The 12209-nt window shown below is 49.2% G+C and overlaps 1 pseudogene; it reads right to left on the reverse strand.

Moving 5' to 3' along the window:
• Positions 1-394: 394 nt before the first annotated feature.
• LOC117042596 overlaps positions 395-12209 on the reverse strand; it is a 44835-nt pseudogene continuing 33020 nt past the window's right edge.

Consider the following 12209-nt stretch of genomic DNA (forward strand, 5'->3'; position numbering starts at 1 on the left):
GAGCTGTCAAACAGCTGTCAAAAGCTGTCAATGGCGGCAAGTCCGAAAACACAGGCGGGAACGATGTCTGGAGACTTGGGAACGGTGGCACAGGGACTGGGGCGCGATGGACAGGAACTGGGGTACGACGAACAGGAACTGGGGTGCGATGCTGGGGCGCGGTGAACAGGAACTGGGGTACGACGAACAGGAACTGGGGTGCGATGCTGGGGCGCGGTGAACAGGAACTGGGGAGCGATGCTGGGGTGCGGTGAACAGGAACTGGGGAGCGATGCTGGGGTGCGGTGAACAGGAACTGGGGAGCGATGCTGGGGTGCGGTGAACAGGAACTGGGGAGCGATGCTGGGGTGCGGTGAACAGGAACTGGGGAGCGATGCTGGGGTGCGTTGATCTATCAATTGCGTTTCAAGCGCAGTCGGATGCCGTCCGGTACGAGCTCCGATGTCCACTCGGTGGCACCGGGGTCCGGTCCAGACTGTAGAGCCTGATCCTGTGGCTCCGAATCAGGTCCGGTCTGTAGAGCCCGATCCGGTGGCTCCGAATCAGGTCCGGTCTGTAGAGCCCGATCCTGTGGCTCCGAATCAGGTCCGGTCTGTAGAGCCCGATCCTGTGGCTCCGAATCAGGTCCGGTCTGTAGAGCCCGATCCTGTGGCTCCGAATCAGGTCCGGTCTGTAGTTCTTCGGGATCTTGGTCGTCGATGTAGGAGTCTGGAGCAGAAGGGGGTTTATCAAACGTATAGTCCTCCCCCCCACTCTCAAAATTGTCCGGAGGGGGTTGGGTTAGCTTGCATCGAGTATGATGTAGCCAGGAGTTCTTCTCCCCAATTTTAACAGCAGTGGGTGAGACGAGGAGCACTTGAAAGGGGCCCTCCCAGGTGGGTTGCAGGGGCACTTTTGGGTATACCTTGGTGAGGATCCAATCCCCAGGTTGGAAGGAGTGTACTGCCATATCAGCTGGTAAGTTCTGGCCCTCTACAGCCGCGTACTGGTGGAGGCGGCGTAATTGTTGTTGGAATTGAATCACATAAGTGGTAAGTTCCGCTTCCCCCAGGTCAAGTTCAGAGAGGGGAAACTGTGTATTGTACACAGGGGGGGGTCTACCAAACAATAGTTCGAAAGGAGAGAGCTTTAAGGGTCCTGTAGGGGCACTCCTTATGTTGTGGAGCACTAAGGGCAGCGCATTCACCCATTTGAGTCCAGTGCTGTTGCATAACTTTCCAAGCTGTACCTTTACCTCCTGGTTCATGCGCTCCACCTGTCCTGATGACGCTGGATGGTAAGGAGTATGTAGCTCCCACTTGATTCCCAAAGCCTTGGCAATCTGTTGGACCACTTCTGCAGTGAAATGGGTCCCCCTGTCGCTGTCCAGCCTGCGTGGGACCCCAAACCTCGGGATAATCTCCTGCAAAAGGGCCCTTGCCACGACTGTAGCGGTGGCTCTTCTAGCCGGATACCCTTCTACCCAAGAGGAAAATTGGTCTACTACGATGAGGGCATACTTGTACCCCTGGCATGGGGGTAGTTCGATAAAATCGAGCTGCAGACTCTCAAAAGGGACAAAAGCCCATGGTCTAGCCCCTGGTGGACGTTTTGGTTCCCTCTTGGGATTGAAGGACTGACATGTAAGGCAATTCTTAGTTGCTGCGGTAGCGGCCATGGCAGTTCCCGGGGCATACCAGCACCTTTGGACGTAGTCTATGAGCCTGGTCTTTCCCCAATGGGTTTGTTGATGTAGGATTCTAACAAATTTAGGGGTCCAAGCCTTAGGAATAATGATTCTTCCATCAGGCAGGGACCATATCCCGTTGGTTAGCTTTGCCCCGATGGATGCCCACATGTCCTGTTCCTGTTTCCCTGCACCATCATACATTAGGCTGAAATCAATTTCGGCAGGCAGTTGGATACATTGGAACTGGGTGCTTTCGCTTATGGCCTGAAGGGCAGCTGTCTGGGCGGCCTGATCAGCCCGTCTGTTTCCTTTTGAGACAGGATCCCTTCCTTTAGTGTGTGCCTTGCAATGGACTACGGCTATAGCTTTTGGTAAGTGGATAGCATTTAGGAGTCTCTCCACTAAGGCAGCATGGGAGATTTGGGAGCCTGAGGCGGTAAGAAAGCCTCGCTGAAGCCAAATTTGTCCGGTGGTATGGACTAGACCAAAGCAGTACTTGCTGTCGGTGTAGATTGTCACTCGCTGTCCCTCTGCTAGCTCGCAAGCCCTGATGAGTGCAATTAACTCAGCAGCTTGAGCACTATACTGGGGGTTTACTGGCTCTGCCTCCACCACTTCGAAATCAGACACCACAGAGTACCCCGTCTTCCGTTCCCCTTCTACGATCTTTGAGCTCCCATCGGTATATAGGATGAGGTCTGGGTTTTGCAGGGGTAGATGGTCCAAGTCCTCACGGGGTTTCTCCGCCTGTCTGACTATTTGGGTACAATCGTGATGCGGGGTGCCATCCTCGGGTAGTGGGAGAAGGGTAGCTGGATTTAAAGAGTTAACCCTTTTTATGGTTACATTCGACGGGGCTAAAAGGAGAGCTTCGTACCGGTTTTGGCGGGGATTTGAGAAATGGTGAGTTCCTTTGAGAGTCAGCAGGGTGGCTACTGCATGTGGGACGTGCACAACGATCTCATGTCCTAGTACTGTATCTTGTGCCTTCTGGAGTAAAATGGCAGCAGCAGCAATTGCCCTTAGACAGCTAATGGATCCCTTTGCTGTGGTGTCCAATTGGAGACTGTAATAAGCTACAGGTCTTTGTCGGTCCCGGAATGATTGGGTTAGGACCCCAGAAGCTACTCCCTCTTGCTCATGGACGAATAGATTAAAGGGTAACCGATAGTCTGGTAACCCTAGAGCAGGGGCGGATCGGAGCTCCCTTTTCAGCCGTTCAAATTGGGCAAAGGCTTCCTCTGACCATTGCAGTTTATCTGGGTGGTCCTGGCGTGTCATTGCAGAGAGGGGCTTGGTAATTTGGCTGTATCCTACGATGAAATCTCTGCAGAACCCACACATTCCTAGAAACCCCCTCAACTGTCTCTTAGTCTGGGGTAAGGGTATCTTGGCGACAGCTTCCACGCGATCGGTAGCCAGGCTTCTGGTTCCAATCCCAAGGATGTGCCCAAGGTACTTGACTTCCTGTTTGCAGAATTGAAGTTTCTTGGGGGACACCTTATGCCCTTTAAAGGCTAGCTGTATAAGGAGGTATTTAGTGTCTCTCCTGCACGCCTCCTCACTATTAGAACAAATGAGTATATCATCTACATATAACAAGTAGGAGGAGCCTGCAGGGAGATTGACATCCTGGAGGTCGCGGTGCAAGGTTGCTGAAAAGATGGCCGGTGATTCCACATATCCTTGGGGTAATCTGGTCCAGGTTAATTGGCCAGGTCCCCAAGTAAATGCGAAAAGGAATTGGCTCTCCGGGGCAACAGGTATGCTGAAGAATGCAGAACACAAGTCAGCTACACTGTACCATGTGGTATCTGGTGGAACTGCATTTAGGAGGGAGTTTGGATTTCCCACCACCGGATGCCGGGGTATTACAAATTGGTTTATTAACCGAAGGTCCTGTACAAAGCGGTAGCGCACAGGGGCTCCTTCACCTCCCGGTTTTTTAATGGGGAGTATCGGAGAATTGCAAGGGGAGGCACAGGGAACCAATATTCCTTGTTCCAAAAAGTCCTGTATCATAGGTGTCAGTCCTTCAATGGCTTCTGGGGGTATGGGGTATTGTTTTGCGCACGGATATGGTTGGTCAGTCTTGAAGGAGATTCGCACTGGGGTTGCTGACTTTAAAAGCCCCACAGAGGTAGACTCGGTCCCCCACAACCAGGGTGGCATTTCCTGCTCCAATTCCAAAGGAAGGTCGGGGAATTGGCGCTCATCTCTAGCCTCTTGCAAGATCCCCTGGAAAGATGCCACTGACTCATCTGGCATATGTAAGTAGATGCCATCAGGGGAACAGGTAATGGTGGCATTTAGTTTGCACAAGAGGTCTCGCCCCAACAGGTTAACTGGGCTAGAGGTAAGGAGGAAAGTATGTTCGGCCAATAAGGGTCCCAAAGTAACCTTTGCTGGTTGTGACAGAGGGCAGGTGCGGGGTATCCCATCCAAACCCATTACTTTCCTAGTCTCTTCTCCGGGTCTAAGGTGGCTACTGGTTAAAGTTGAATAAGTAGCCCCGGTGTCCAAGAGACAGGAGTAGGGGTGTCCGTCTATCTCAATAGTACAGACGGGATCTTCTGGAGATAGAGCTAACACGGGACAGATGGCTTGGGCTTGGGTGAGATCCCCTGTTGATTGTCAATATGGGTTAGCTGGGTTCCTTCTAGCTTCGGAAGCAGGGGTTTGAGCAGATTGGGGTGTTGGTTGGACTGGCAGAGGAGCACTGAAGGGTGCTGATGGTTGTGATCCAGTAGTTGGCTGGATCATTGGGCCCTGGGCACTTTGCGGAGGCCAGTTTCCTGGTGGAGGAGGTTGCACCATCTGTTGGTTGATGTACCCTTGGTGCCTAGGTGGGTGCTGAGGAAAGGCTGCGTAGGGCGGATTTCCTTCAGGGGCTGGGCGAGTGGTGGCTTCAACCCAAGGGCTCCCCGGGTACAAATATGGGCAATTTCGTTTTATGTGCCCTGGCTGGGAGCACAGATAGCAAAGGCCAGTAGAGGGGCCCCAAGGTCGTGGCATTGCTGGATTCGCGGTTGGTCCCCCTCCTCTTCCTCTTCCTCTGACTCGCCCTCTTGCCGGGAATCCTGGGGTTGGGAAGTAAGGGGGTTCCATGCTGAGAGCAAGCACTGCCTCATCCTCAGCCTTGGTGTCTTTCTTTTTCTTTTCGTCCCGGTTATTAAAGACGGACTTGGCGATGGACAATATTTCGCTAAAAGTTTTTCCGTCGTAGCCAACCAGGAGATTTAAGGCTTTCCGAATGTCTGGCGTTGCTTGATCTTTAAAAAAACCTTTTACTATTATATCATGGTGCGGATTCTCGGGGTCTATTCCGCCCCAGGTTTTAATAGCCGCCACCAACCTCGAATAATAGTCCGACGGGTGTTCATTGGGACCCTGGATCACAGTCTGAACTTTAGTCCAGTTTATGGAGCGCTGTCCTGAAGCTTTAATGCCGTCTAAGATGGCCTTTTTAAACAGATTCAGACACCAGACGCCATTAGGGGTATTGAAGTCCCAAGCAGGGTTGGGTTCAATACGGAGATCCCTAGGTGTCAGGGCCTCCACCCCTTGAGGTCTTCCTTCTTGGTAGTTTTCCTGGTTTAGGGCTTCTTCAGCCTTACTGAGAATGTCAGCCTTCTCAGCCTCATTGAATAGGGCATTTAAGAGTACGTGGACATCCGTCCAAGAAGGGTGATGGGAAGAGAAGATTGTAGCGATTTGCCGGTGGCACTTGTCAGGGTCATCCCTCAAGGAGGGCATCACGTTTGCCCAGTTTACTAAGTCTGCAGTCCGGAAGGGCTGGTGGGTGTAAATCATCCGCGGGGCCCCATCCGGAGTTGCAGGAGGGATGGGGAAGGCACGTAGGGGCATCTGGTAGGAGGTCGCCTGGTGATTGATTCCCCCACTCCCTTTAGCCTTTCCCTTTACTGGCTGCCGGGAAGCAGATGGCGAAAAGGCACCCTGGATGCGAATGGCAAGGTCCTTAGCAGTCTGCACCATAGAGCGGGTGGTCATGCCCTCCACGTTCTCAAGAGGATTGGAGTGGGGCGACAGAGTATAAGCAGCGTGGTCACTGACCGGCGTTAAGACCGGGTCAGGTTCCATTTGGTCGTTGGATACTGTGGCTATCTCTTCCTGGTCCATGGGTTGGACTATTAGCTGCCCGCCTTGAGCTCCTGCCTGATTGTTCGGGTCTGCATCATTTTCGGGTCCCGGGAGATTATGTTGCCCAGGGACATCATTCTGTGCAGGGGGAGCTGTGGGTGCTTGTCTGGGTCTATTATAGTATAGCGCCATGGCCTGATCCATAGAGTCATCGTCCGATGGATCCTCATAAGGGGGCGGTGCAGGACCTCCCTTGGGTTTCCTAGAGGCTTTCTTAGGAGGTTTTATCATAGGCATCTGGAGAGCCGGGGAATCCTTCAGAGTAGTGAGGATTTGGTATACGACCTCAAAAGCCTTTAGGTAGTCCAATTGGCGGGGTCTTTCCTCAAGTAAGTGCTTCTTTAGAGCATTCAAACGATCCTGGTTGAAGGATCCCTCCGGTGGCCAGCGGAGTTCAGATGTCATTTTTTCAGTAAATGATGGCCAGGTGTTTTCGCAGAGTTCTTGCAACTTCTGCCTAGATAATAATTCTGAGCCCGGAATCTCTTTCCAGTGATCTAGTACAAACTCGAGGGGGGAGTCGGGTTCCGGCTGGGCAAAAGAAGGCTTGCAAGAAGCCTTCTTCCCAGCGGAAGTACGACTGGGCTTCGAAGCCTTGGCGCCCATTGTTCCTTGGTTTTAAGAGGAACCTGGGGTTTTGGAAAGAGGGAGGGGAGAGATATCTCAGTAAAACGGGAATTTCACAAAGGGGAGTGGGACAGAGGGGTTTTCTAACAGCAAATAATACACAACGTTGCAATAATCTAGCCTGGTCCCTTGCGTTCACTAGATCGGCTAGCGGGGCGGCTGACCAGGGGGATCTACACTAAACTACCTCTTTCCTTTCCTCTTTTTTTTCTGGAGCTCCCTTCCTCTTCCTTTCTCTTCCGTGTTCCTCTTTTCACTATTTCTTCTCACTATTCCTATTTCTCATTTCCCATTTCCACCCGTGCAAAATAACCCCACGCCTGGCAACCTCCTACCTATCATCAACAGCTAAGGAAGGGAGCCCTACTGGACGCCTGCCACTGCAGTGCCAGATCGGGCAGCCCTTTGGATAGAGTTTAAACGGTCCGGAAAAACCTCCCTTGCGTTCGGAAGCGGGCTCACGCACGACTAGCGTGTTTTACATGGCCCGACCGGGGCGGCTGAGGTCTGGGATAGTGCAGAGAAGTCCTTTGCCCCTTGGCAGCTGGCAAAGTAGAAAAAGAGCCCAGTCCCTTGCGCTCGTTAGACCAGCTAACGGGGCGGCTGACTGGGTATTGTAGGAAAAGAGATAGAGCTCAGAACTCCCCTTTTCGAGTCGAGCAGTGGTCCACTGGACAGACCAAGAAACAGTCAAGAATTGATAGGTAAGAAAGCAGAGTTGCGGTTGCCAGGATTTCCTCCCCCCTTCCCACATACACCAGTGCACTGGATTTATACTTACGCGTCTTCCACTGCGATCCGCTGGATCGTTGAAGATGAAGCCGGCTGAGCTTTGCCTTTGCTCCCCGGTTGGCTCCCCTTGGGACCTGCAATTACCGCCCGGAGGATGGCCGGAGGTCCGATGGGGTCTCCACGGGAGAAGAGGGTCCCGATGCCGGCTGAAGACTCGATGGGGTCCCCGGCCACCACGGGAGAACGCAGATCCCGGGTTTCGGCACCAAGACTGTTACGGAAATTACCGGGTCGAGAAGGCTCAGCTCCCGGTCCTACGGAGGAAGCCCGTGGTTCGCTGCGGAGGCAATGGAGACCAGCCGGAGATTGGAGCAAAAGCAAAGGAGTTTATTGCGCAACAAGGTTCAGGAGGATCCGAACCCCGAACAAAGGGTGTCCTGGACTTTTAAAAGTTCCCGCGATAGCCCAGAATACATAGCGAAATACATCACAGAAACGTCAGAGATGGGAGGGGAGAGAGGAGGTTACAGTAAAATTTACATAGGGGAAAAACAAGTTTTGCATATCAGGAAGGATGGCAGGAACCGGTGAATGGATCCAGGGTGGGTGCAATACACATTGAAGGTTTCTTCTGCGTCAGGACAATAGAAAGCTCCTAGGAGGATGTCTGCTGCCATGGTAGCTGATGGATGGGTGCTTGACTGGATTATCGGGAGGGGGCATCTCCTCCTGCGGACGTGACTCGCTGCTTAGGGGATTATGAAAGCCAATAAGTGGAGAGTCCAAAAATTATGCAGTATTGAAATAATATACTTCTGATGATCGGAGGATGGCGGGGACTGAGGGGTTAAAAAGGTTATTTTACAAGGAGCAAATAGACACCCGAACCAAGCAAATCGGACACTGCGTTCAGGAGTTGTGGATTTTTACAATAATAAATACTTCGAGCTGTCAAAATTGGGCCACCCAGCGTCTAAATTGTCCATTTGATACATTGTTGCAAGTTATAATTAATAGTTTCCTCAACTGGTTACATTTTGGTTTCGATTCCATTGTTCTCCCAGCAGGGAGCCTGTCAAAACCCACTTAGTGTTCAGTCAAGCGTGAAGGTGATGATTGAATCATAGTAGCTGACCTGAACGTTCCATTTTGCAGGCTGAGCTGGATGCATGCTCCTGATTGGTGGGTTTCCCGTTCATTGAGAAAATGGAGACCAGCGGAGCGCTGTTTGACAGAAGCGCTTTTCCAGAGGCTTTTTCGGAACGCAAATTGGGATTTTGGGGAACCCTTCATCACGAGGGTTTTATGTGGTGCTTGTGCGACATGTGAAGTGTAGGGAGATGGACATAAAAAGGGGGAAAGAATGCCCGCTCATCGTCGGGCTTTTAGTGAGTTCACGAGTCCCGCACTCGCTACCGGGGAGGCATAGCGGTGGGGGAAGGTGGTGGCGGGTAAATTTCCCTATCACCACCAAAAAAGAAAGGTGTGGACTTAGACACAGCCTCCCCAACACTGTTTTATGGATTGGGGCACATCCAGCAACAGGTTGGACAACAGCCACAAAACGGTTGCCTTTGTTAAGATAACACAGATCACACCGCCATTCAGATCAGAAGCAAACCAGAAGCCCTTCAATAATACCCATTGTGCTCTGCTGGCAGGAGGGCTTCCTAGGAGCATGTCCAGTTCCCAAGGTGGAGGGAGGCTTCCCACCCTCAGGGCCCAGAGGTGGCTCCTGCTGGTGGATTTGGAGGAACTTGACCCTTAGCACTCTCGGTTGGGGACCTGCCTGAACCTCCTTCCACATTATACTCATCCATATTGTTTCTCCCCTGTGTCTTTTTGGGGACAGCATTCTACACACACTTGTGTAACCGTGCCCCCCCCCCGCACATTGCTTTGAGATGCTCTGGAACGGCCCCTTCTTCCCTGTGCCCCCTTCCCTCCTCATGCAAGACGTGCAGCTGGGAACAGAGCCTTTCCTGGTTATGCCACTAAATGCCCCTTTTATTTCTCCTGTCACCAAATCAGTCAGTCAGTCAGTTTTATTACGGCAAAAGCCAGCAGTACAAAAAATCATAAAACCAAACAGAGAAAAATCGGCACCAACATCACCAGAGATAAAACAATTACACAAAAGATGTTTACAATGTGTTATTCAATAAAAGAGATTTACGCTTCTCAATAGCTAAAGTGCAGAATTTAGCCACATCATTTGATACTAGACTTGAAGAATCCTCCAGAAGATATTTTCGTAAAATTTCGGGGGAGGATTCCAAATAGTGTTGTAAGGGTGTAAATTTTGTTAAAAGGGGTAAAATATATCGAGCACGTTCTTCACTATAGAATTCACAAAATAAAAGGATGCGAGTAACAGATTCTACCTTGCTAGACACGCAGGGGCAGAGACACGCATGCATTGGAGCCTTCATAAATTTGCCATACAGCACTGCTGAAGGCATTGTCTCGAAACGGGCTCTAGAGAAGGCCCATCTATAGGCTTCAGTAGTGATATTAGTTAGATAAGGGGCCGCTGCAAAGTTAGGCCAAGATTTTAAACATCTATACTTCTCTTGTAATTCGATATCATGAAGTCTCTGAGTAATAGTAATTTTTGCCTTATTTAAAGTTCCGTTAAGAAGATATTCTGGGTTTAGGCCAATTTGTTTGTTTGTTTGTTTGTGGTTTTTTTTTTTACAAAGAATTTATTAGTTTTCCACATAATACAAACAAAACAAAACAACAATACAACAACAAATACAACAAAACAAACACCAATATTTCTTATTCATCTTAAAAAAAAATAAAAAATTTCTTGTTTCAAATCTTACTAAATGACTTCCCCCGTCCTCTCTCCTTTGTTTCCAATTCCAATCCACTTTGATAACTTCTCATCTTTAAATTTAGAATCATCAAAATTATCTAAACAAACTTCTTAATATTCAATTATTACATATAATGTTCACAATAACAAACAAACTTCTTAATATTTATTTTTAACTTCATGATATAACCTATTACTTCTTAGCTCCAATCTTACATCTAACTTCTCATATATAAATTTAAAATCATCAAAATTATCTAAACAAACTTCTTAATGTTCAATTATTACATATAATGTTCATAATAACCAACAAACTTCTTAATTTTTATTTTTAACTTCATGATATAACCTATTACTTCTTAGCTCCAATCTTACATCTTATTTTCTTAAACTGATGCTAATAAACATGTCCAATATCTCTTCACTAGTTCAAAATCTTAAACTCTTAACACACTGACTTCAGGGTACCATGGTGAGCCGTCCTGTTTATATTTTAAATAATCTCACCCTATCCCTCTTCTAACCATTTTCCTTCGCAATCTCGGGGTCGCTTCCCCGACATTTCTCCATCTTTTTACCACAACATTACCCAGAATGTCCTCTTTTCCTTTGAAACCAACAGACCAGACACAGTCCATAAATATCCTTGCAGGGGGCTCCAGGAAACTCATATCTTCATCTTCCAGCATCTCCATTTCACAGTTGCATTCATCTTGAAATTGTAGTTTCACAAGTCTTTTGCCCATCATTTCCGGGCTCCCACCCCAGAAATTGGATATAAATTGTATTCCAACCCTAGGTCTCTCACACCAATAGGGTCTTTCAGCTTCTTGGAGTTGCGCAGTCACTGTACTTTGTTTCTCAAAAATTTCCTCAAGTTCCCCAGCAAGATTTTTTTCCAATTTAGCAAAGGTCTTTCCTGTAATATATAACTTTTCCTCAAGATCCTGGTTCAGCAAAATTAATTTCTGGCTTAACAGTTCTAATTTCAAAAGAATAATCCTTTGTTCATGAGTCAATTCAGAGTCTAACGCCAGTTTAAAAACGAAACCAAGCATGGTAGAAGTAGGCATAGGGTATCAAGTTTCAGTACTTTTCCATCTTCAACTATAATTTTCAGCCGCCATTTTCCCCCGGGTCAGGGTAAAAAGAATGCAGTCCATCATTTTCCAAAAAGAGATATTTCCGAACTCTTAATTCCCCCAACGGGGATTCAACCAGTCTCACTTGTTAAAAGTTCCATAGAAACTTTGTATCCACTACTGCAGCAGCAGCTCACAACAATGTTATCTTCTCCGATCAGCAAAGGGAGGAGGAACGGGCTCCTTTTTTACGATCCTCCTGGAGTGCCAAATGCCATAAATTTTAAAGCCAATTAACTTCGTACTCACGGCCTCCAGTTTCCTTCTTTTAAATGCAAAACAGGTAGAACGACGCGCTCATGCAGGCGGCAGCCGCCGCATCGCCGCCCGGTTGGGGCAATGCCTCCACAGCCCGACGCTGTGGACTCTTCACTCCTTTTCCCCTTTTACAAGGGGATCGGGAGAAGAGTTCAGCGCCATAGTGGGCTCGCTGGAGAGCCCAAGCCGTGGGACGCTCTTCCCACGGCTTATCGGAGCCCCGCTGTGCGGTAGCAGGGCTCCAACCCCCGGGCTGGCCTGGGTCGCCTCGCTACCGAAACAACCCACGACCGCCCAGCATGGCGTCCTCGCCGGACGTCTAGGCCAATTTGTTTGATCTTATTAGTTATTTGCATAAGCCAGGGGGGATAGGGGACTGTGGCCAGGAAGTGAGGTAACAATCCCTTTGGGTTGTAATGGATTTTCAGCCAGAGGGATATTGCTTGTTCCCATACCTTTAATTCCACTCTGGGGAGTCCTGCCTCTTGCCTTAACACTGAATTAGGTGTACTCTTTGGGGTACCAAATAAGGATCTTAAGAATTTTGATTGTACGATTTCGAGGATCTTGAAATTAGCAGAAGGGTTAATTTGAGAGCCATACAAGAGTTGGGCTAGAGATTTTGTCTGGAAGACTCTTAGGGCCATCGGGAGGAAGCCAGCGCCTTTCCTTCTGAAAAGCCTAAGGATGGCATTTGTGTTGTAATTCCCATTCCACCTTAACAACAGACTGAGGATGGGAGCTTATCACATGTCTGTATAGTGTTCCAGTGTGCTGCTGGGAACTTCCGTTCCTC

Source organism: Lacerta agilis, chromosome 2 (assembly GCF_009819535.1).
Source record: "Lacerta agilis isolate rLacAgi1 chromosome 2, rLacAgi1.pri, whole genome shotgun sequence".
In the NCBI taxonomy this organism is placed as follows: domain Eukaryota; kingdom Metazoa; phylum Chordata; class Lepidosauria; order Squamata; family Lacertidae; genus Lacerta; species Lacerta agilis.